The sequence below is a fragment of the Schistocerca gregaria genome, unplaced genomic scaffold, assembly GCF_023897955.1.
Source record: "Schistocerca gregaria isolate iqSchGreg1 unplaced genomic scaffold, iqSchGreg1.2 ptg000066l, whole genome shotgun sequence".
NCBI lineage: Eukaryota > Metazoa > Arthropoda > Insecta > Orthoptera > Acrididae > Schistocerca > Schistocerca gregaria.
This window is the reverse complement of record NW_026061707.1, coordinates 15,074,786-15,101,208: the sequence shown is the minus strand read 5'-3', so window position 1 is coordinate 15,101,208 and position 26,423 is coordinate 15,074,786. Positions and strand designations below refer to the sequence as shown.

At 26.4% G+C, this 26,423-nt stretch overlaps 1 long non-coding RNA gene and 1 pseudogene across 1 annotated transcript in view; one reads left to right on the top strand and one right to left on the bottom strand.

Annotated features, from left to right (window-relative positions):
- Positions 1–26,423, top strand: part of LOC126301319 (uncharacterized) — a 173,079-nt gene that overhangs the window by 107,284 nt on the left and 39,372 nt on the right. The window lies entirely within an intron of this gene.
- Positions 16,376–17,886, bottom strand: LOC126301311 (NADH-ubiquinone oxidoreductase chain 5-like; annotated as a pseudogene).

Here is a 26,423-nt window from a genome sequence, read left to right as displayed (position 1 = left end):
ACATGAGCACATCATAGTTTAATGGAATCTAATCATACTCAAGCACTACAAGGATTATTCTTCACAGTGTTATTAGGACTATACTTTACAATACTTCAAGCATATGAATATTGAAAAGCACCTTTTACCATTGCAGATACAGTTTATGGATCAACATTCTTTGTTGCAACAGGATTCCATGGTTTACACGTAATTATTGGAACAATCTTTTTATCAACATGTCTACTTCGACACTCAATAAATCAATTTTCACCAAGACATCACTTTGGATTTGAAGCAGCAGCATGATACTGACACTTCGTGGACGTAGTATGATTATTCTTATATATCTCTATTTATTGATGAGGTAGATAATTGTTTTTCTAGTATAAATAGTACATTTGACATCCAATCAGAAAGCTTGATATAAATCAAGAAAAACAATTCTAATTCTATCAACAAGAGTTTTCATTAGATTTATTATTCCAATAATTGTTATAATCCTGGCAACAACACTATCAAAAAAATTAATTAATGATCGAGAAAAAAGATCACCATTTGAATGTGGGTTTGATCCAAAAAGATCAGCATGAATACCATTCTCAATACGATTCTTCCTAATCGCAGTAATCTTTTTAATTTTTGATGTAGAAATTGCACTAAGTCTACCAATTGTAATTATTTTTAAAACTTCAGACATTATAATCTGAACAGTATCAACAATATTTTTTATTCTAGTTCTATTAGGAGGACTATACCATGAATGAAACCAAGGAGCATTACAATGAGCAGAATAAAGGGTTGTAGTTAAATATAACATTTGGGTTGCATTCAAAAAGTATTGATATTATCAATCAACCTTAAATAGAATAAGAAGCGAAATATTGCAGTCAGTTTCGACCTGGAAGATTGGTATGTACTACCCTTATTCTTATTAATTGAAGCCAAAAAGAGGCGTATTACTGTTAATAATATAATTGAACTATAATAGTTCCAATTAAGGAAATGTAAAGCCAATATGAAAGCTGCTAACTTTTTATATTAGCGGTTAAACTCCGTTAACATTTCTAGAATTTATATAGTTTAAATAAAACATTACATTTTCACTGTAAAAATAATATATCTATATTTATAAATACTTAAAAGTAAAAATACTTCCTTAACATCTTCAGTGTCACGCTCTAATTATAAGCTATTTAAGTAAACGAAAAACAATATTACCAAAATAAATATTCAAAAAATAAAAGTTAAAAGATAAATCTTGAAATTAGAATCATATCAACCTTGAATATAAGCAATTAAATAAATAAATAATCTATATAAACCTTGACCACCAAGTAATTCACCTCAACCATAATCAAATGACTTAGATGAATAATAACCTATTTTTAAAGGAATATATCTAATAAACTTAGTTGAAAGAAAAGGTATAAATCATATAGAACCAGCAAATCTAACAAAAGAAAGTATACTTAAAGAAAATAAATTATGAGAAAAATCAAAATTAGAAATAAGATAACCTAAATAAGCACCTAAAATAACAACTGTAATAGTTAAAAACTTTAAATAATAAGGTAAAGCAATCACATGAGGAATAGGAAAAATTAATCAAGATAAAAGACTACCACCAAAAACAGCAACAAACAATAGACCAATTATTCCAAATGAAATATAATAACCCTTATCATCAAAAGAAAATCTAGAATAAAAATTATTATCACCAGATATTGAATAATAAAACAAACGAAAAGAATAAGAAGCAGTTAAACCAGTAGAAAAAAAATAAAGAAAAAAAATTAAACAATTAATTCATCTTAAACAAACCATCTCAAGAATTAAATCCTTTGAATAAAATCCCGCTAAAAAAGGTATTCCACACAAAGATAAACTAGAAACATTAAAACAAACTGAAGTTAAAGGTATGAAATTAACAATTGATCCTATAAAACGAGTATCCTGAGAATCCTTCAAATTATGAATTATTGAACCTGCACATATAAATAATAATGCCTTAAATAAAGCATGAGCCAATAAATGAAAAAATGCAAGCTTTGGATAACCTATAGCCAAAATTCTTATTATTAAACCAAGTTGTCTTAAAGTAGAAAGAGCAATAATCTTCTTTAAATCAAACTCAAAATTAGCGCCCAATCCAGCCATAAATATAGTTATACAACCAATTAAAAGTAAAAATCAACCACAATTATAAGTATCCAATATTGGTCTAAAACGAATTAATAAATAAACACCAGCAGTAACAAGAGTAGAAGAATGAACTAAAGCAGAAACAGGAGTAGGAGCTGCTATAGCAGCAGGAAGTCATGAAGAGAAAGGAATCTGAGCTCTCTTAGTTATAGCTGCTAAAACAATTAATATAGTAATGAGCTTTATTTCAAAAGAATTAGAAATAAAATCATAATAATAAATATAATTTCAACCACCAAAATTTAACATTCATGCAATAGAAATTAAAATAGCAACATCACCAATACGATTAGAAAGTGCAGTTAATATACCAGCGCTATAAGATTTTACATTTTGATAATAAATAACTAAACAATAAGAAACTAAACCTAAACCATCTCAACCTAATAAAATTCTAATTAAAGTAGGACTAATAATTAAAAAACCTATAGAAAGAATAAATATTAAAACAATAATAATAAAACGATTTATATTCTTTTCAACTGATTTATAATCCTCTCTATAATAAATAACCAAAGAAGAAATATATATAACAAAAGATATAAAAATAACAGATATTCAATCCAAAATTAAAGTTATAACAACTATAGAACCATTTAAATTGAAAAGCTCTCACTCAACAAAAACTCTATAATCAATTATTAAATAATAAATACCTAAAATAAAAATTATAGTTCTCGAAATAAACAAAGAAAAAAAACTCAAAGAACAAATAGAAAATAAATTCACGGCCTAAGATGAAAAACTTCATATCATTGATTCCACAAAACAATATTTTTAATTAAAATACTTAAGCAAACTAAACAAAGAAATATTCACCCTTTAAACAGAGAATATTTAAAGGCAATCAATGTAAAAGTAAAAGATGATATTCACGAAAATAACCAAGAGAACAAGTATAAACACCAGAATAATAATTCCCATGCTGAGAATAAGAATATATATACAAAGTATAAACAGCTCTAAAAAAAGATAAAAAAATCAAAGCAAAGAATCTAAAAGAAGATCAAGATATAATTCTATTTAATAATCTAATTTCACCTACCAAATTTAAAGAAGGAGGAGCAGCCATATTTGATGATCTTAAAAGAAATCATCATAAAGCCATTCTTGGCATCAAATTAATTATACCCTTGTTAATTAATAATCTTCGTCTACCTAAACGTTCATAAATAATATTAGATAAACAAAATAAACCAGAAGAACATAAACCATGACCAACCATTAGAGAAAGAGAACCTACACAACCTCATCAATTCATAGTCATCAATCAACCAATAACCATTCTTATATGAGCAACAGAAGAATATGCAATTAAAGACTTTAAATCAACCTGACGAAAACAAATAAATCTTACAATAACACCCCCAGATAAACCTAAAGACAATCAAAAATAATTAAACTTTAAACCCAAATAAGAAATAACCTTTATAACACGAAAAATACCATAACCACCTAACTTTAATAAAACACCAGCAAGAATTATTCTACCTGAAATAGGGGCCTCTACATGAGCCTTAGGAAGTCATAAATGAACCAAAAACATAGGTATCTTAACTAAAAAAGCCAAAATTATAAATACATAAAACATAAAATAATAAGAACCAAAATCAACCAATAAAGGAAAATATAAAGTATTAGAAAAATCATAAACCTTAAATAAAACTAATAATAAAGGTAATCTAGCAACCAAAGTATAAAAAATTAAATAAACACCAGCCTGCAAACGCTCAGGTTGATAACCCCAACCCAAAATTAAAAGTAAAGTAGGAACTAATCTAGCCTCAAAAAAAATATAAAAAGAAAGAAGACTTAATCTAGCAAATGAACAATAAAGCATAATTATTAAAATCAAAACCATAAAAACAAAAAAATTAGAATGATATGAACTTAAATAAACTGAACCTCTAGCAGTGATTATTAAAGAACAAATCCAAAAACTAAGTAAAATTAAACTAAAAGAAAAATAATCAATACCAAAATAATATCTAATTATATTCAAATCAGCATATGAATAAACACAAATTATAAAAACAAAACCCGACAGAAACATTAAAGAATGAACCAACCATCAACAATTATTTAATAAACAAAGAGGGATCAAAAAAATAGTTATAAATAAATACTTTAACATAAAGATAAACCAAAAGAATTAAAAAAATCATTACCATGAGAACGAATTATTGAAACTAAAATAGAAAGACCTAAAGCACCCTCACAAACAGAAAAAACTAAAAAAATAACAGGAAAAAAATAATCATAATCAAACTCAATAAGAAAAACAATAACTAACATAAATAAAGAAAGAACAATATATTCTAATCTCAAAAGAACCATTAATAAATGTTTACGTTTAGAAGAAAAAACATAAACACCAGCAAAATAAATCAATAAAGAAGTAAAAATAGAGAATATAAACATTAGTTTTAATAGTTTAAAAAAAACGCCGGTCTTGTAAACCGGAAATAAGTCCAGCCCCCACTTTTAAAACTTCAGAGGTGGAAAAGCTTCCATCATCGGTCCCCAAAACCGGTATTTTAAATAAACTAACCCCTGAAATGATCAAAATAATAATTATATCATTATCAAATATAATAAATATTAATTTTATTAAATTAAGACACCCAATATCAATAATGCTTTTTATTATCCTTCAAACCTTCCTAGTTGGATTAATAACAGGAACAATAATAGAAAGATATTGATTATCATATATTTTATTTTTAACATTTCTTGGTGGTATACTAGTATTATTTATTTACATTACAAGAATTGCATCAAACGAAATATTTCAGCCTAAATCAATCACTATAATTATTACATTAATAATGTGAGTATTTATCATATTAATATTAATTATTCTAGATATATCTATATTTATAGACTTTTTCAAAAACACCGAAACTATAAATATTGATAATTCAATCAATTATCAAGAAATAACAATATCTTTAGAAAAATTATATAATAGACCAACATTCATTATTACAATAATAATAATAATTTATTTATTTTTAGCACTACTAGCAGTTGTTAAAATCACCAATATTAATCAGGGACCTATTCGTAAAATAAGATAATTACTAATGAATAAACCCTTACGATTAAGACATCCTTTAATTAAAATTATTAATAACTCTTTAATTGACTTACCTGCCCCAACAAATATTTCATTTTGATGAAATTTTGGATCCCTATTAGGGTTATGTTTGGTAATTCAAATCGTAACTGGACTATTTTTAGCTATACATTATACATCAAATATTGAAATAGCATTCAGTAGTGTAGTACACATCTGCCGAGACGTAAATAATGGTTGAATTATCCGAACCTTACACGCAAATGGAGCATCTATATTTTTTATTTGTATTTACTTACATGTAGGACGGGGAATTTACTATGGATCTTATATATATATACATACCTGAATAATTGGTACAGTGATTTTATTTTTAGTTATAGCAACTGCATTTATAGGATATGTCGTACCCTGAGGCCAAATATCTTTTTGAGGTGCAACAGTAATTACTAATTTATTATCAGCAATCCCATACTTAGGAACAGATTTAGTCCAATGAGTATGAGGAGGATTCGCTGTTGATAATGCAACATTAAATCGATTCTTCACATTCCATTTTGTATTACCATTTATTATTGCTGCTATAGCAGCAATTCATTTATTTTTTCTTCACCAAACAGGATCTAATAATCCTCTTGGACTAAATGGAGATATTGAAAAAATTCCATTCCATCCATACTTTACCTTTAAGGATTCTATTACATTTGTAATAATAACATCATTATTAATTATACTATGTTTAATTAATCCTTACCTATTAGGAGATCCAGATAACTTTGTACCTGCCAACCCATTAGTAACACCAGTTCACATTCAACCAGAATGATATTTCCTATTTGCATATGCAATTCTACGATCTATCCCTAATAAGTTAGGAGGTGTTATTGCATTATTTTTATCAATTAGAATCTTAATAATTTTACCATTTTATAATAAAACACCATTCCGAGGCATTCAATTTTACCCTATTAATCAAATTTTATTCTGAATTATAGTAGTTGTTGTATGCTTACTAACGTGAATTGGTAAACGACCTGTTGAAGAACCTTATATTATAACAGGTCAAATCTTAACAATTATTTACTTCACATATTTCTTAATTAATGTCCATGTCGCAAACGCATGAGATAAATTAATTAAGGAATAAAGTTAATTAGCTTAGGAAAAGCATATGTTTTGAAAACATAAAATTAGAAGTTTAACTCTTCTATTAACTTTTCTCAAAAAATTTCACTAAACAAATGAGATAAATAAAATCTTTAACCCAACAAAGAAAATAAAAAAATTCAAAGATAAAGGTAAAAAACTTTTTCAAGCTAAGTACATTAATTTATCATAACGGAACCGTGGTAATGTTCCACGAACCCAAATAAAACCAAAAGATATAATAGCAAGCTTAATAAAAAATATAAAAGAATAAAAATCACCGCCCAAAAAAATTAAAGCCAATAACATTCTTATGAAGACAATTCTAGTATATTCAGCTAAAAAAATTAAAGTAAAACCACCCGCACCATACTCAATATTAAATCCTGAAACTAACTCAGATTCCCCTTCAGCAAAATCAAAAGGAGTACGATTAGTTTCAGCTAAGCAAGAAGCAAAACAAGCTAAAGCTAAAGGAAAAGAAATAATAATAAATCAACAATAAAGCTGATAGTTTATAAAATCAAACATATTAAAACTACCAATTAAAATAATTAAAGACAATAAAATTAAAGCTAAACTAACTTCATAAGAAATTGTTTGAGCAACAGAACGAAGAGAACCTAATAATGAATAATTTGAATTAGAAGATCAACCAGCAATTATAACAGTATAAACACCTAATCTAGTACAACATAAAAAAAATAAAAATCCATAAGAAAAATAACACATATAAGTTAAATAAGGAAAAATTACTCAAACGGCTAAAGAAATCATTAAATTAAAAACAGGGGAAAAATAATAAAGTAGGTAATTAGATATAATAGGAATTGGCTGCTCCTTACAAATTAACTTAATAGCATCTCTAAATGGCTGAGGAATTCCAACAAAACCTACCTTATTTGGACCCTTTCGAATCTGAATATAACCTAAAACCTTACGCTCTAATAAACTTAAAAAGGCAACACTAATTAAAACACAAATAACCAATAAAAGAAAATTCAAAATAAATATAAATAAATCATAAAGTATCAATACTATTTGTAGAAAAAATCTACATAAATGAATTCTAAATTCAACACATTAATCTGTCAAAATAGTAAATAAATTAATATTAATCAATATAACAAAAAATATTTTAACCATATGGTCCTTTCGTACTAATATGGATTAACAATCTTAGGATAGAAACCGACCTGGCTCACGCCGGTCTGAACTCAGATCATGTAAGAATTTAAAGGTCGAACAGACCTAATCATTGGGCTCCTGCACCCAAAATTTTTCTTAATCCAACATCGAGGTCGCAATCTGCTTTGTCGATATGAGCTCTCAAAAACAATTACGCTGTTATCCCTAAGGTAACTTAATCTTATGATCATAAATTATGGATCAAAATAACAAACATAAATAAATGATATAATAATGAAGAGTTTATCTATTCTTCATGTCACCCCAACAAAACATCATCATTAAATATAGAAAGACAAACAAAAAACTATATAAAAGTAAAATGTCAAGCTCTATAGGGTCTTCTCGTCCTAAAGAAGAATTTAAGCCTTTTGACTCAAAAGTTAAATTCAAAAATTTATTAAGGGACAGTTGATTTCTCGTCAAGCCATTCATTCCAGCCACTAATTAAGAGACTAATGATTATGCTACCTTTGCACGGTCAAAATACCGCGGCTCTTTAAAAATACGCTCAGTGAGCAGGCCAGACCTCAAAATATAAACAAGAGGACATGTTTTTGATAAACAGGCGGAAATCAATTTTGCCTAGTTCCTTATAATAAGTTCACAAGGTAAAAATTTCATACAAATAAATATACTAATTCTATCATTATTACAAAAATTTTAAAATTAAATTAATAATCTTAATAAAAAACCTAAAATATTTATAAAATCAAAATAAAAAATAATGAACTAAAACGTAATCTTAAAGATAGCTGGTTTAAAGCTTACTATTATATTTCTATAAAATAAATTATAGGTTATTAACTTCAAAGCTTATCCCTTAAAGAATAAATAAGTTAATATTTTTACTTAAAAAATTAAATAAAAACAAATAACTTTAAAAAATTAAATTTTTTCTTAAAAAACTAGATATCTTGGGAAACGATTAACATCTCATTTCTATAAATAATTTAATAATAATTGTGATACATTAACTATAAATTATTTATAAATCAACCCAAATCGAGACAAGTAAAATATATACTAAAATTTTGATAAACCCTGATACAAAAGGTACAATAAATAAAATCTACTTAAAAAAATTTAAAATAATATTTCATAAAACACTTACATTACCAATAAACTATAATTTAAAAAATCAATTCTATAAAATATACTAAGACAAAAATACAATAAAATTATTTATATTAAATAATTAAATAAACAAAAAATAAATATAATAAAATAAATAATCAAGATATCCTGATTTGCACAGAAAAATTTTCAGTGTAAATGAAACACTTTACTAATAAGTTATATCTTGAAACTCTTCCTAGATACACTTTCCAGTACATCTACTATGTTACGACTTATCTCATCTAAATTGAAGCTACTTTAAAATAAAATAGAATAATCAATAATGAGAGCGACGGGCGATGTGTACACATCTCAGAGCCAATATCAGTATTATCAATCATGGGGTAGGTTCCTCTGAATGGAATGAGATACCGCCAGATTCTTTGGGTTTAAAGACCTTAACTAATAGTACCCTGGTAAATATAATTAACATTTAAAATAATAGGGTATCTAATCCTAGTTTATTATTTAAATTTCACAGATTCATAAAAAGGGCCACAAATAAATTTTAACATTTCACCTTACAAATTTATATTTCAACCCTAATAATATAAACAACTGTTTTAACCAATAATATTCACTTGTATCAATCGTATAACCGCGGCTGCTGGCACGAATTATGCCGATACTAAATCAATTGCTAAATCCAAAATCACTTGATAATTAATTATAATATTTTATATTTAAATTAATAATTTTATTTATTATATCCAATTATAATAATATTAAATATTAAATTACATATTATTATATATATTATATTATAATAACCTATTTTAAGCTAAAAACATAAGTAGCTATAATCCTAGGTAAATAATTGCATTAAAATAATCAATTGATAATGGTAAGATGAACTTATAATACTTTAATTTCAATGAAATGTAACATATTAATATAAATTATTTATTATATATATATATATATATATAAAAATGAGCAGGATAAATTAATCCTAATTAAACAAAATAATACATAAAAGAATTTCAAAAAAAAACTTTCGATTTATATATTAAATAAATGAAGTGCCTGATTAAAGGGTTACCTTGATAGGGTAAATAAAGTAAATAAAATTATCTTCATTAAAATTACATAAGACAGAATTAAACTACCTCCTTTAGTATCAAAAACTAACGTGCATCATACACCTTAATGTAAAAAGGTAAGCTAAACAAGCTAATGGGTTCATACCCCATTTATAGAGGTATCAATCCTCTCCTTTTTAATGACCAACAACTCTACAAAACTTCTCTTCCTATCAACATTAATGATAGGAACGATAATGTCCATTTCATCAAATTCCTGATTTGGGGTTTGAATAGGACTTGAGATCAACTTACTTTCATTTATTCCACTCCTAACAAGAAATAAAAATATAATAATAAATGAATCATCAATTAAATATTTTATTGTCCAAGCAATAGCATCGACAATATTATTATTTTCAATTTTGCTGATTCAAATAAAATATCCCATGGGATGGGAAACAGAATTTATCCCATCAATAATAATTAGATCTAGACTATTATTAAAGATTGGAGCTGCACCTTTCCATTTCTGATTTCCAGAAGTTATAGGAGCATCAAGATGAAATAATTGTTTAACATTAATAACATGACAAAAAATCGCCCCAATAATGGTCTTATCTTATTGTATTCAATTAAGAACTTTTATTTGAACAATTATTATCTTAAGAATTATTATTGGGGCAATAGGAGGTTTAAATCAAACATCCTTACGACAACTTTTAGCATATTCATCAATCAGACATCTAGGTTGAATAATTAGATCATTAACAGTCAGAGAAAACATCTGAGAACTATACTTCATTATTTACTCACTATTAAGATTAATTATAGTTTTATTATTTAAGCAAATAAATTTATTTTTCATAAATCAAATTTATTCAGCCAGAAATATAAAAACCGAAATTAAATTCATAATATTCTTATCTTTATTATCTTTAGGTGGACTACCACCATTCCTTGGATTCTTACCAAAATGAATTGTAATACAATCATTAATAGAAAACAATATAACAACTATTATAACTATTATAGTTGTATTAACTACAATTACACTCTACTACTATATACGTATTAGATTCTCAGCTCTAATTATATCATGCACAGAAAATTCGTGATCTATAAAGATAAAGTCCCAAAAATCAAGAATCATTCTTCCTATAACAGTAATAATTTCAACAATAGGATTGATTTCAACATCAACCTTAATTTCATTATACTAAGGACTTAAGTTAATCAAACTAATAACCTTCAAAGTTATAATTAAAAGAATAATCTTTTAGGCCTTAGTAAAATTTTACACCTCTAGAATTGCAGTCTAGAATCATAATTGAATATAAGACCTAAATATGATAAGAGAGAAAACATCTCATAAGTAGATATACAGTCTACCACCTAAAGTTCAGCCATCTTACCGCAAAAATGATTATTCTCAACAAACCATAAGGACATTGGTACTTTTTACTTCATATTTGGAGCATGAGCAGGAATAGTAGGAACATCAATAAGAATACTTATTCGTGCTGAACTTGGCCAACCCGGATCTCTAATTGGGGATGACCAGATTTATAATGTTATTATTACAGCTCACGCATTCGTAATAATTTTCTTTATAGTAATACCTATTATAATTGGTGGATTTGGTAATTGACTTGTTCCACTAATAATTGGTGCACCAGATATAGCATTTCCACGAATAAATAATATAAGTTTTTGATTACTACCACCTTCACTAACCCTTCTTCTTACATCTTCTATAGTAGATAATGGTGCTGGTACAGGATGAACAGTTTACCCTCCTCTAGCAGGAGCTATTGCACACGGGGGTGCATCTGTAGATCTAGCTATTTTTTCACTGCACTTAGCAGGTGTATCATCTATTCTTGGTGCAGTGAATTTCATTACAACAGCAATTAATATACGATCAGAAAGTATAACTTTAGATCAAACGCCTTTATTTGTATGATCTGTAGCTATTACAGCATTACTTCTCCTTCTTTCACTTCCAGTTTTAGCAGGAGCTATTACTATATTATTAACAGATCGAAATTTAAATACATCATTCTATGACCCTCTAGCTATTTTTTCACTGCACTTAGCAGGTGTATCATCTATTCTTGGTGCAGTGAATTTCATTACAACAGCAATTAATATACGATCAGATAGTATAACTTTAGATCAAACACCTTTATTTGTATGATCTGTAGCTATTACAGCATTACTTCTCCTTCTTTCACTTCCAGTTTTAGCAGGAGCTATTACTATATTATTAACAGATCGAAATTTAAATACATCATTCTTTGACCCTGCAGGAGGGGGTGACCCAATTCTATATCAACATCTATTTTGATTCTTTGGACACCCAGAAGTTTATATTTTAATTCTACCGGGGTTCGGAATTATTTCACATATTGTATGTCAAGAAAGAGGAAAAATTGAATCATTTGGAACATTAGGTATAATTTATGCTATACTATCAATTGGACTAATAGGATTTATTGTATGAGCACATCATATATTTACAGTAGGAATGGATGTTGACACACGAGCATATTTTACATCAGCAACAATAATTATTGCTGTAGCTACAGGAATTAAGGTATTTAGATGATTAGCTACATTATATGGAACTAAATTCAAGTTCAATCCACCATTATTATGAGCTCTAGGATTTATTTTCCTATTTACAATTGGTGGATTAACAGGATTAGTATTAGCAAATTCATCACTTGATATTGTATTACATGATACATATTATGTAGTAGCCCACTTTCATTATGTATTATCTATAGGAGCAGTATTTGCAATTATAGGAGGTGTCATTCAATGATATCCACTATTTACAGGATTAACTATAAATAATACATGATTAAAAATCCAATTTACAATTATATTCATTGGAGTAAATTTAACATTCTTTCCTCAACACTTCCTAGGATTAGCAGGAATACCTCGACGATACTCTGACTACCCAGACGCATATACATCATGAAACGTAGTATCAAGAATTGGGTCTACAATTTCTATTGTAGGAATCATTATATTCATTGTAATTATATGAGAAAGAATGATTACAAACCGAGCAATTATATTTAGAGCTAACATAAGAAGATCAACAGAATGACTACAAAATAACCCTCCTGCAGAACATAGTTACTCAGAATTACCATTAATCTCTAGATTCTAATATGGCAGATTAGTGCAGTAGATTTAAGCTCTACAAATAAAGGTTTGACCTTTTATTAGAAAATATTTATTAATGGCAACATGATCAAATTTATCTCTTCAAGATGGAGCTTCACCATTAATGGAGCAATTATCATTCTTTCATGATCATACTAATGTCGTATTATTATTAATTACAGTAATTGTAGGTTATGCCCTAAGTTATATATTATTTATTGCCTATACTAACCGTAATATACTTCATGGACATTTAATTGCAACAATCTGAACAGCTTTACCAGCAATTACATTAATTTTTATTGCCCTTCCATCATTACGACTATTATATTTACTTGATGATTCAGTAGATGCAATAATTACAATTAAAACCATTGGACGACAATGATATTGAAGATATGAATATTCAGACTTCATAGACGTAGAATTTGACACTTATATAACACCAGAACAAGACCTAGAAAATGATGGATTCCGACTACTAGATGTAGATAACCGAACAATCCTACCAATAAATACAGAAGTACGAGTATTAACAAGAGCATCAGATGTTCTACACTCATGAGCAGTTCCTGCATTAGGGGTTAAAATTGATGCAACGCCAGGTCGGTTAAATCAAGGAACATTCACAATAAATCGACCTGGATTATTCTTTGGACAATGCTCAGAAATCTGTGGAGCAACCCACATATTTATACCAATTGTAATTGAAAGAACTTCAGTAAATTTATTTATTAAGTGATTATCTAAGATAATTTAAGGAGTTAGTTAAAATAAATAACATTAGAGTGTCAATCTAAAGTAACTAAAAAAAATTAGTACGCCTTGAAATTCATCAGATGACTGAAAGTAAGTAATGGTCTCTTAAACCAAATAATAGTAAATGAACGACTACTTCTGATGGGGAAATTATATCCAAATCCCTCAAATATCCCCTCTTATATGATTCTCACTATTCATTATATTTTCAGCTACATTAATCTTGTTTAATCAAATAAACTTCTTCTCATTTAAACCTAACCTTATTAAAAGAGCAGAAAAAGGAACAATTGAAATAAAAAACTTAAATTGAAAATGATAACAAATCTATTCTCAACATTTGACCCATCAACTAACATCTTTAATTTATCATTAAATTGAACTAGAACATTTCTAGGACTATTATTAATCCCATCACTATTTTGACTTACACCATCACGAATTAACATTATCTGAAATAAACTAAATTTAACCTTACATAATGAATTTAAAACACTTCTTGGACCAAAATCATTTAATGGAACAACATTCATTTTCATCTCAATTTTTATTATAATATTATTTAACAATTTCATAGGATTATTCCCTTATATTTTTACTAGAACAAGACATTTAGCATTAACATTTGCAATTGCCCTACCTATATGGCTAAGATTTATATTATTTGGATGAATTAACCATACTAATCATATATTTACACACCTTGTACCACAAGGTACACCGCCTGCATTAATATCATTTATAGTACTAATTGAAACACTTAGTAATGTTATTCGACCAGGTACATTAGCAGTACGGTTGGCAGCAAATATAATTGCAGGACACTTATTATTAACCTTATTAGGAAACACAGGACCATCTATAGCAATAAACTTAATTTCATTACTAATTATTGGACAAATACTTCTATTAATTCTAGAATCAGCAGTAGCAATAATTCAAGCCTATGTTTTCTCAATTCTAAGAACTCTATATTCTAGAGAAGTATATTAAACCTATGTTAACAACTCACTCAAACCACCCATTCCACTTAGTAGACTATAGACCTTGACCATTAACAGGAGCAATTGGAGCAATAGTCCTAGTATCAGGACTAGCAAAATGATTCCACCTATTTAATATTAACTTATTCATAATTGGATTTGGAATTACCCTACTAAGTATAATTCAATGATGACGAGATGTAGTACGAGAAGGAACATATCAAGGATTACATACAGGATTTGTATCAATTGGATTACGATGAGGAATAATTTTATTTATTGCATCAGAGGTATTATTTTTCGTTTCTTTTTTTTGAGCATTCTTTAGAAGAAGATTAGCACCAACAATTGAACTAGGAATACTATGACCTCCAATAGGAATTCAACCCTTTAACCCTATACAAATTCCATTACTTAATACAGCTATTCTTTTAGCATCAGGAGTAACAGTAACATGAGCACATCATAGTTTAATGGAATCTAATCATACTCAAGCACTACAAGGATTATTCTTCACAGTGTTATTAGGACTATACTTTACAATACTTCAAGCATATGAATATTGAGAAGCACCTTTTACCATTGCAGATGCAGTTTATGGATCAACATTCTTTGTTGCAACAGGATTCCATGGTTTACACGTAATTATTGGAACAATTTTTTTATCAACATGTCTACTTCGACACTCAATAAATCAATTTTCACCAAGACATCACTTTGGATTTGAAGCAGCAGCATGATACTGACACTTCGTGGACGTAGTATGATTATTCTTATATATTTCTATTTATTGATGAGGTAGATAATTGTTTTTCTAGTATAAATAGTACATTTGACTTCCAATCAGAAAGCTTGATATAAATCAAGAAAAACAATTCTAATTCTATCAACAAGAGTTTTCATTCGATTTATTATTCCAATAATTGTTATAATCCTGGCAACAACACTATCAAAAAAATTAATTAATGATCGAGAAAAAAGATCACCATTTGAATGTGGGTTTGATCCAAAAAGATCAGCACGAATACCATTCTCAATACGATTCTTCCTAATCGCAGTAATCTTTTTAATTTTTGATGTAGAAATTGCACTAATTCTACCAATTGTAATTATTTTTAAAACTTCAGACATTATAATCTGAACAGTATCAACAATATTTTTTATTCTAGTTCTATTAGGAGGACTACACCATGAATGAAACCAAGGAGCATTACAATGAGCAGAATAAAGGGTTGTAGTTAAATATAACATTTGGGTTGCATTCAAAAAGTATTGATATTATCAATCAACCTTAAATAGAATAAGAAGCGAAATATTGCAGTCAGTTTCGACCTGGAAGATTGGTATGTACTACCCTTATTCTTATTAATTGAAGCCAAAAAGAGGCGTATTACTGTTAATAATATAATTGAACTATAATAGTTCCAATTAAGGAAATGTAAAGCCAATATGAAAGCTGCTAACTTTTTATATTAGCGGTTAAACTCCGTTAACATTTCTAAAATTTATATAGTTTATATAAAACATTACATTTTCACTGTAAAAATAATATATCTATATTTATAAATACTTAAAAGTAAAAATACTTCCTTAACATCTTCAGTGTCACGCTCTAATTATAAGCTATTTAAGTAAACGAAAAACAATATTACCAAAATAAATATTCAAAAAATAAAAGTTAAAAGATAAATCTTGAAATTAGAATCATTTCAACCTTGAATATAACCAATTAAATAAATAAATAATCTATATAAACCTTGACCACCAAGTAATTCACCTCAACCATAATCAAATGACTTAGATGAATAATAACCTATTTTTAAAGGAATATATCTAATAAACTTAGTTGAAAGAAAAGGTACAAAATCATATAGAACCAGCAAATCTAACAAAAGAAAGTATACTTAAAGAAAATAAATTATGAGAAAAATCAAAATTAGAAATAAGATAACCTAAATAAGCACCTAAAATAACAACTGTAATAGTTAAAAACTTTAAATAATAAGGTAAAGCAATCACATGAGGAATAGGAAAAATTAATCAAGATAAAAGACTACCACCAAAAACAGCAACAAACAATAGACCAATTATTCCAAATGAAATATAATAACCCTTATCATCAAAAGAAAATCTAGAATAAAAATTATTATCACCAGATATTGAATAATAAAACAAACGAAAAGAATAAGAAGCAGTTAAACCAGTAGAAAAAAAATAAAGAAAAAAAATTAAACAATTAATTCATCTTAAACAAACCAACTCAAGAATTAAATCCTTTGAATAAAATCCCGCTAAAAAAGGTATTCCACACAAAGATAAACTAGAAACATTAAAACAAACTGAAGTTAAAGGTATGAAATTAACAATTGATCCTATAAAACGAATATCCTGAGAATCCTTCAAATTATGAATTATTGAACCTGCACATATAAATAATAATGCCTTAAATAAAGCATGAGCCAATAAATGAAAAAATGCAAGCTTTGGATAACCTATAGCCAAAATTCTTATTATTAAACCAAGTTGTCTTAAAGTAGAAAGAGCAATAATCTTCTTTAAATCAAACTCAAAATTAGCGCCCAATCCAGCCATAAATATAGTTATACAAACAATTAAAAGTAAAAATCAACCACAATTATAAGTATCCAATATTGGTCTAAAACGAATTAATAAATAAACACCAGCAGTAACAAGAGTAGAAGAATGAACTAAAGCAGAAACAGGAGTAGGAGCTGCTATAGCAGCAGGAAGTCATGAAGAGAAAGGAATCTGAGCTCTCTTAGTTATAGCTGCTAAAACAATTAATATAGTAATGAGCTTTATTTCAAAAGAATTAGAAATAAAATCATAATAATAAATATAATTTCAACCACCAAAATTTAACATTCATGCAATAGAAATTAAAATAGCAACATCACCAATACGATTAGAAAGTGCAGTTAATATACCAGCACTATAAGATTTTACATTTTGATAATAAATAACTGAACAATAAGAAACTAAACCTAAACCATCTCAACCTAATAAAATTCTAATTAAATTAGGACTAATAATTAAAAAACCTATAGAAAGAATAAATATTAAAACAATAATAATAAAACGATTTATATTCTTTTCACCAGATATATAATCCTCTCTATAATAAATAACCAAAGAAGAAATATATATAACAAAAGATATAAAAATAAGAGATATTCAATCCAAAATTAAAGTTATAACAACTATAGAACCATTTAAATTGAAAAGCTCTCACTCAACAAAAACTCTATAATCAATTATTAAATAATAAATACCTAAAATAAAAATTATAGTTCTCGAAATAAACAAAGAAAAAAAACTCAAAGAACAAATAGAAAATAAATTCACGGCCTAAGATGAAAAACTTCATATCATTGATTCCACAAAACAATATTTTTAATTAAAATACTTAAGCAAACTAAACAAAGAAATATTCACCCTTTAAACAGAGAATATTTAAAGGCAATCAATGTAAAAGTAAAAGATGATATTCACGAAAATAACCAAGAGAACAAGTATAAACACCAGAATAATAATTCCCATGCTGAGAATAAGAATATATATACAAAGTATAAACAGCTCTAAAAAAAGATAAAAAAATCAAAGCAAAGAATCTAAAAGAAGATCAAGATATAATTCTATTTAATAATCTAATTTCACCTACCAAATTTAAAGAAGGAGGAGCAGCCATATTTGATGATCTTAAAAGAAATCATCATAAAGCCATTCTTGGCATCAAATTAATTATACCCTTGTTAATTAATAATCTTCGTCTACCTAAACGTTCATAAATAATATTAGATAAACAAAATAAACCAGAAGAACATAAACCATGACCAACCATTAGAGAAAGAGAACCTACACAACCTCATCAATTCATAGTCATCAATCCACCAATAACCATTCTTATATGAGCAACAGAAGAATATGCAATTAAAGACTTTAAATCAACCTGACGAAAACAAATAAATCTTACAATAACACCCCCAGATAAACCTAAAGACAATCAAAAATAATTAAATTTTAAACCCAAATAGGAAATAACCTTTATAACACGAAAAATACCATAACCACCTAACTTTAATAAAACACCAGCAAGAATTATTCTACCTGAAATAGGGGCCTCTACATGAGCCTTAGGAAGTCATAAATGAACCAAAAACATAGGTATCTTAACTAAAAAAGCCAAAATTATAAATACATAAAACATAAAATAATAAGAACCAAAATCAACCAATAAAGGAAAATATAAAGTATTAGAAAAATCATAAACCTTAAATAAAACTAATAATAAAGGTAATCTAGCAACCAAAGTATAAAAAATTAAATAAACACCAGCCTGCAAACGCTCAGGTTGATAACCCCAACCCAAAATTAAAAGTAAAGTAGGAACTAATCTAGCCTCAAAAAAAATATAAAAAGAAAGAAGACTTAATCTAGCAAATGAACAATAAAGCATAATTATTAAAATCAAAACCATAAAAACAAAAAAATTAGACTGATATGAACTTAAATAAACTGAACCTCTAGCAGTGATTATTAAAGAACAAATCCAAAAACTAAGTAAAATTAAACTAAAAGAAAAATAATCAATACCAAAATAATATCTAATTATATTCAAATCAGCATATGAATAAACACAAATTATAAAAACAAAACCCGACAGAAACATTAAAGAATGAACCAACCATCAACAATTATTTAATAAACAAAGAGGGATCAAAAAAATAGTTATAAATAAATACTTTAACATAAAGATAAACCAAAAGAATTAAAAAAATCATTACCATGAGAACGAATTATTGAAACTAAAATAGAAAGACCTAAAGCACCCTCACAAACAGAAAAAACTAAAAAAATAACAGGAAAAAAATAATCATAATCAAACTCAATAAGAAAAACAATAACTAACATAAATAAAGAAAGAACAATATATTCTAATCTCAAAAGAACCATTAATAAATGTTTACATTTAGAAGAAAAAACATAAACACCAGCAAAATAAATCAATAAAGAAGTAAAAATAGAGAATATAAACATTAGTTTTAATAGTTTAAAAAAAACGCCGGTCTTGTAAACCGGAAATAAGTCCAGCCCCCACTTTTAAAACTTCAGAGGTGGAAAAGCTACCATCATCGGTCCCCAAAACCGGTATTTTAAATACACTAACCCCTGAAAGGATCAAAATAATAATTATATCATTATCAAATGTAATAAATATTAATTTTATTAAATTAAGACACCCAATATCAATAATGCTTTTTATTATCCTTCAAACCTTCCTAGTTGGATTAATAACAGGAACAATAATAGAAAGATATTGATTATCATATATTTTATTTTTAACATTTCTTGGTGGTATACTAGTATTATTTATTTACATTACAAGAATTGCATCAAAAGAAAAATTTCAGCCTAAATCAATTACTATAATTATTACATTAATAATGTGAGTATTTATCATATTAATATTAATTATTCTAGATAGATCTATATTTATAGACTTTTTCAAAAACACCGAAACTATAAATATTGATAATTCAATCAATTATCAAGAAATAACAATGTCTTTAGAAAAATTATATAATAGACCAACATTCACTATTACAATAATAATAATAATTTATTTATTTTTAGCACTACTAGCAGTTGTTAAAATCACCAATATTAATCAGGGACCTATTCGTAAAATAAGATAATTACTAATGAATAAACCCTTACGATTAAGACATCCTTTAATTAAAATTATTAATAACTCTTTAATTGACTTAACTGCCCCAACAAATATTTCATTTTGATGAAATTTTGGATCCCTATTAGGGTTATGTTTGGTAATTCAAATCGTAACTGGACTATTTTTAGCTATACATTATACATCAAATATTGAAATAGCATTCAGTAGTGTAGTACACATCTGCCGAGACGTAAATAATGGTTGAATTATCCGAACCTTACACGCAAATGGAGCATCTATATTTTTTATTTGTATTTACTTACATGTAGGACGGGGAATTTACTATGGATCTTATATATATATACATACCTGAATAATTGGTACAGTGATTTTATTTTTAGTTATAGCAACTGCATTTATAGGATATGTCTTACCCTGAGGCCAAATATCTGTTTGAGGTGCAACAGTAATTACTAATTTATTATCAGCAATCCCATACTTAGGAACAGATTTAGTCCAATGAGTATGAGGAGGATTCGCTGTTGATAATGCAACATTAAATCGATTCTTCACATTCCATTTTGTATTACCATTTATTATTGCTGCTATAGCAGCAATTCATTTATTTTTTCTTCACCAAACAGGATCTAATAATCCTCTTGGACTAAATGGAGATATTGAAAAAATTCCATTCCATCCATACTTCACCTTTAAGGATTCTATTACATTTGTAATAATAACATCATTATTAATTATACTATGTTTAAATAATCCTTACCTATTAGGAGATCCAGATAACTTTGTACCTGCCAACCCATTAGTAACACCAGTTCACATTCAACCAGAATGATATTTCCTATTTGCATATGCAATTCTACGATCTATCCCTAATAAGTTAGGAGGTGTTATTGCATTATTTTTATCAATTAGAATCTTAATAATTTTACCATTTTATAATAAAACACCATTCCGAGGCATTCAATTTTACCCTATTAATCAAATTATATTCTGAATTATAGTAGTTGTTGTATGCTTACTAACGTGAATTGGTAAACGAACTGTTGAAGAACCTTATATTATAACAGGTCAAATCTTAACAATTATTTACTTCACATATTTCTTAATTAATGTCCATGTCGCAAATGCATGAGATAAATTAATTAAGGAATAAAGTTAATTAGCTTAGGAAAAGCATATGTTTTGAAAACATAAAATTAGAAGTTTAACTCTTCTATTAACTTTTCTCAAAAAATTTCACTAAACAAATGAGATAAATAAAATCTTTAAACCTACAAAGAAAATAAAAAAATTCAAAGATGAAGGTAAAAAACTTTTTCAAGCTAAGTACATTAATTTATCATAACGGAACCGTGGTAATGTTCCACGAACCCAAATAAAACCAAAAGATATAATAGCAAGCTTAATAAAAAATATAAAAGAATAAAAATCACCGCCCAAAAAAATTAAAGCCAATAACATTCTTATGAAGACAATTCTAGTATATTCAGCTAAAAAAATTAAAGTAAAACCACCCGCACCATACTCAATATTAAATCCTGAAACTAACTCAGATTCCCCTTCAGCAAAATCAAAAGGAGTATGATTAGTTTCAGCTAAGCAAGAAGCAAAACAAGCTAAAGCTAAAGGAAAAGAAATAATAATAAATCAACAATAAAGCTGATAGTTTATAAAATCAAACATATTAAAACTACCAATTAAAATAATTAAAGACAATAAAATTAAAGCTAAACTAACTTCATAAGAAATTGTTTGAGCAACAGAACGAAGAGAACCTAATAATGAATAATTTGAATTAGAAGATCAACCAGCAATTATAACAGTATAAACACCTAATCTAGTACAACATAAAAAAAATAAAAATCCATAAGAAAAAGAACACATATAAGTTAAATAAGGAAAAATTACTCAAACGGCTAAAGAAATCATTAAATTAAAAACAGGGGAAAAATAATAAAGTAGGTAATTAGATATAATAGGAATTGGCTGCTCCTTACAAATTAACTTAATAGCATCTCTAAATGGCTGAGGAATTCCAACAAAACCTACCTTATTTGGACCCTTTCGAATCTGAATATAACCTAAAACCTTACGCTCTAATAAACTTAAAAAGGCAACACTAATTAAAACACAAATAACCAATAAAAGAAAATTCAAAATAAATATAAATAAATCATAAAGTATCAATACTATTTGTAGAAAAAATCTACATAAATGAATTCTAAATTCAACACATTAATCTGTCAAAATAGTAAATAAATTAATATTAAACAATATAACAAAAAATATTTTTAAGTAACATGTCAAGCTCTATAGGGTCTTCTCGTCCTAAAGAAGAATTTAAGCCTTTTGACTCAAAAGTTAAATTCAAAAATTTATTAAGAGACAGTTGATTTCTCGTCAAGCCATTCATTCCAGCCACTAATTAAGAGACTAATGATTATGCTACCTTTGCACGGTCAAAATACCGCGGCTCTTTAAAAATACGCTCAGTGAGCAGGCCAGACCTCAAAATATAAACAAGAGGACATGTTTTTGATAAACAGGCGGAAATCAATTTTGCCTAGTTCCTTATAATAAGTTCACAAGGTAAAAATTTCATACAAATAAATATACTAATTCTATCATTATTACAAAAATTTTAAAATTAAATTAATAATCTTAATAAAAAACCTAAAATATTTATAAAATCAAAATAAAAAATAATGAACTAAAACGTAATATTAAAGATAGCTGGTTTAAAGCTTACTTTTATATTACTATAACATAAATTATAGGTTATTAACTTCAAAGCTTATCCCTTAAAGAATAAATAAGTTAATATTTTTACTTAAAAAATTAAATAAAAACAAATAACTTTAAAAAATTAAATTTTTTCTTAAGAAACTAGATATCTTGGGAAACGATTAACATCTCATTTCTATAAATAATTTAATAATAATTATGATACATTAACTATAAATTATTTATAAATCAACCCAAATCAAGACAAGTAAAATAAATACTAAAATTTTGATAAACCCTGATACAAAAGGTACAATAAATAAAATCTACTTAAAAAAATTTAAAATAATATTTCATAAAACACTTACATTACCAATAAACTATAATTTAAAAAATCAATTCTATAAAATATACTAAGACAAAAATACAATAAAATTATTTATATTAAATAATTAAATAAACAAAAAATAAATATAATAAAATAAATAATCAAGATATCCTGATTTGCACAGAAAAATTTTCAGGGTAAATGAAACACTTTACTAATAAGTTATATCTTGAAACTCTTCCTAGATACACTTTCCAGTACATCTACTATGTTACGACTTATCTCATCTAAATTGAAGCTACTTTAAAATAAAATAGAATAATCAATAATGAGAGCGACGGGCGATGTGTACACATCTCAGAGCCAATATCAGTTAAATTAAATAAATTAAATTACTATCAAATCCACCTTCATTAACAGTATTTCACTATCAAATTCGTTATAAACAAAAATCTATTGTAACCCACCTCCTCTTAACTATAAGCTGCACCTTGACCTGAAATATTTTATAATTATAAATCTTTAGAATTATAACTCTAAAAAGATTCTCTGATAACGGAGATATACAAACAAATAAATTAAGTAGAGTAAATCGAATATTATCAATCATGGGGTAGGTTCCTCAGAATGGAATGAGATACCGCCAAATTCTTTGGGTTTAAAGACCTTAACTAATAGAACCCTGGTAAATATAATTAACATTTAAAATAATAGGGTATCTAATCCTAATTAATTTTTTAAATTTCACAGATTCATAAAAAGGGCCACAAATAAATTTTAACATTTCACCTTACAAATTTATATTTCAACCCTAATAATATAAACAACTGTTTTAACCAATAATATTCACTTGTATCAATCCTATAACCACGGCTGCTGGCACGAATTCTGCCGATACTAAATCAATTGCTAAATCCAAAATCACTTGATAATTAAATCAAATTACTGCAAAAAGAACATTTAGTCTAACAAAACTTACATATAATACAAAGAAAAAGTGAATAAACAAGCAAGAATAAAACTTTTAAAAATAAAAAATAAGAAAATTTTAAATCTATTAATTCAGGAAAAAATAAAAGATTCAAATATTTAAAGAAAAAAAAGAAAAAAACCACAAACATTAACAAAAAAAAAGAAACGCCCCTATGTATGACCACAACAACTTCTCTATTATATATAATTAAAGATTAATATGGAACATGTATAGCAATAAATGTATTATATTCTTTCCTATTTAATCTTTCTTTTCACTAATAAATAAAGAAAGATTAAATAATATAATAAATATATTTTATACAATTATGTAATTTAATATAATATGTTATTAATATGAATTCTTTTTTTTATATTAAGTTAACTTTCATATATATTAGTTAAATAATCTAATTATAGATAATTTACATAATTATATTATTATAATTAATATAATTATTTATATTAATTATAATATTTTATATTTAAATTAATAATTTTATTTATTATATCCAATTATAATAATATTAAATATTAAATTACATATTATTATATATATTATATTATAATAACCTGTTTTAAGCTAAAAACATAAGTAGCTATAATCCTAGGTAAATAATTGCATTAAAATAATCAATTGATAATGGTAAGATGAACTTATAATACTTTAATTTCAATTAAATGTAATATATTAATATAAATTATTTATTATATATATATATAAAAAAAATAAAATGAGCAGGATAAATTAATCCTAATTAAACAAAATAATACATAAAAGAATTTCAAAAAAAACTTTCGATTTATATATAAAATAAATGAAGTGCCTGATTAAAGGGTTACCTTGATAGGGTAAATAAAGTAAATAAAATTACCTTCATTAAAATTACATAAGATAGAATTAAACTACCTCCTTTAGTATCAAAAACTAACGTGCATCATACACCTTAATGTAAAAAGGTAAGCTAAACAAGCTAATGGGTTCATACCCCATTTATAGAGGTATCAATCCTCTCCTTTTTAATGACCAACAACTCTACAAAACTTCTCTTCCTATCAACATTAATGATAGGAACGATCCTGTCCATTTCATCAAATTCCTGATTTGGGGTTTGAATAGGACTGAGATCAACTTACTTTCATTTATTCCGCTCCTAACAAGAAATAAAAATATAATAATAAATAAATCATCAATTAAATATTTTATTGTCCAAGCAATAGCATCGACAATATTATTATTTTCAATTTTGCTGATTCAAATAAAATATCCCATGGGATGGGCAACAGAATTTATCCCATCAATAATAATTAGATCTAGACTATTATTAAAGATTGGAGCTGCACCTTTCCATTTCTGATTTCCAGAAGTTATAGGAGCATCAAGATGAAATAATTGTTTAACATTAATAACATGACAAAAAATCGCCCCAATAATGGTCTTATCTTATTGTATTCAATTAAGAACTTTTATTTGAACAATTATTATCTTAAGAATTATTATTGGGGCAATAGGAGGTTTAAATCAAACATCCTTACGACAACTTTTAGCATATTCATCAATCAGACATCTAGGTTGAATAATTAGTTCATTACAGTCAGAGAAAACATCTGAGAACTATACTTCATTATTTACTCACTATTAAGATTAATTATAGTTTTATTATTTAAGCAAATAAACTATATAAATTTTAGAAATGTTAACGGAGTTTAACCGCTAATATAAAAAGTTAGCAGCTTTCATATTGGCTTTACATTTCCTTAATTGGAACTATTATAGTTCAATTATATTATTAACAGTAATACGCCTCTTTTTGGCTTCAATTAATAAGAATAAGGGTAGTACATACCAATCTTCCAGGTCGAAACTGACTGCAACATTTCGCTTCTTATTCTATTTAAGGTTGATTGATAATATCAATACTTTTTGAATGCAACCCAAATGTTATATTTAACTACAACCCTTTATTCTGCTCATTGTAATGCTCCTTGGTTTCATTCTTGGTATAGTCCTCCTAATAGAACTAGA